The following is a 1,964-nucleotide window of genomic DNA, read 5'->3' as shown; positions in this document are numbered from 1 at the left end:
AGGGAGCTCTTCTTAATATTTTGACACCAAAATCATGTCGATACACCTTACCGACTGCGAGTAAAGCCACCCACGCTTTAACTTGACAGACTGTAGTACTCAATTTCACTTTTTGAAGGATCAGAAAGAGTAAATTCACTCTCCATCGATGTCAACATGTATTATTATTCTTAAATCTCGAATGTGTTATCATACGTTTAGATACATAATAATAGTAATGTATATTTCACCCAGCATGCACTTGGCTGTAACCCATTTCGTGTATAGTGAGATTTTGGAAAAGGGGAATTGTATTACACCAAAATCTCGCTTTCAATCAAGTTTCGGGGGTTGCCTTCAAATGACCTTGGACTGATTTCGGGAGGGGGGGCAGAAACGTAAACAGTGAGGGCCCCCTGATTCGGTTTCAATTGGAATATATATCTATATATAATGTCGCAACCGCTCTCGTCCTACTCCCCTGAGAAACTGCGTGAGCCAGCAGTTCCAGAAAGGCTGAGAACGGGGTGACTTAAAGCGAGAGTTTGGTGTATAAGTATAAGGAGGTATAGATTCTTGACCGTTTATCTGCTTCATTTACCATTAGGTATTACTAGTCCATCATCTACTGATGAAAATAAACTGATCTTGTCTTTGTGATTTTATGTAAGAAATAAAATAATATTATTATGCAGAAACTTGTCTTTCTTTTTAAATTGATTCTAATAATTTATTGCATGATCCTTTCGCGGTGACCCACATAGATTATGATGATTATGTTGGGGAAGGGGGGGATTAATTGAATTTGTATCGGCTACAGTATAAGGACTTAAATCATCTTACATAATTAATTGCATTTTTTAATTTATAATTTTCTAGATTCACCGAATTTTAAGAATGATTTCAAGAAATCAACTAGAAGCCCAAAAGGTAGATAATGTTCTGCTCTTAACTGCGATGAGTTTTTGAAATTTAAAAATATTTTTTTAACACGAGAAGAAAGAGGAAAATTGTCTTCTTGAAATAAATCAGACAAAATTGTATGAATATTGCTTCCGGCAAAAATCCTGTTTTCAAACCTTTTATTTGCATAATTTAATATAACAATTGCGAAATTGGGAAATAAAGCAACACATTATCAAAGGTGTAACGACTAAATTTTTAATTAAATATATGGACTAAAAACATGAAATAAAAAAATGCAAATTACATTTTGTTGAATTTGCAAAGAAATAGACTTTTACAGGCCAGAAATGTGATACAAAATATGCTACAAAATTGTTTATTGCAGATATAACAAATGCCGAGATTTAGACTGTGAAGCAAAAGAAACAGAAAATTCAGTATTTAAAAACTGACAATGAAATACACATGCAAAAAGTATGCTTTAAACTATAAACATAACTATAGTTTCTCATCATCAAAAATACGAATGCTTGAGTCGCCATGCAAGTCGTATATATTTCAAAACAAACTTAAAGATATGGACACCAGCCAACTGAATTTTTTTTTATAACGATTTAAGTTAAGAAATTTGTTTTCTATCAGCCACATATGAATACATTTTAGATTCAGAGTTAATAAAATAATATTTCTGCCGTGTTAATAGTATTCTATTAACATTCTTATACAAAAGGACCCCGCAGTAAATGTATGGGAAAATGGCTTTCGGTGGATTTAACTGAAACTTTGTAATTTTTAAGGTTATAAGTGCCGGATGAAATATCCGTAAAAAAATCCAAAAAAATGGACAGTTTTAGCGCTATGCGGCGCTAAGCGCTCAAGATCAGCGAATAAAACGAATTACAACAGATTTTGTTACAAAAGTCAAGTCAACATAGGCATCACGGTTCAGATCGTGGTCTGCCATATTTTAGCCTACCCCGTTGACTCATATAGCGCGCTTCTCAAAACGATCAAACGCTAAGCGCCCAAGATTTTAACTTGACTAATTCATCACTTTTTTAAAGGCAGAAATGGTACCC

Source organism: Belonocnema kinseyi, chromosome 2, assembly GCF_010883055.1.
Source record: "Belonocnema kinseyi isolate 2016_QV_RU_SX_M_011 chromosome 2, B_treatae_v1, whole genome shotgun sequence".
Classification (NCBI taxonomy): Eukaryota; Metazoa; Arthropoda; class Insecta; order Hymenoptera; family Cynipidae; genus Belonocnema; species Belonocnema kinseyi.
This window is presented reverse-complemented; position numbering follows the sequence as displayed.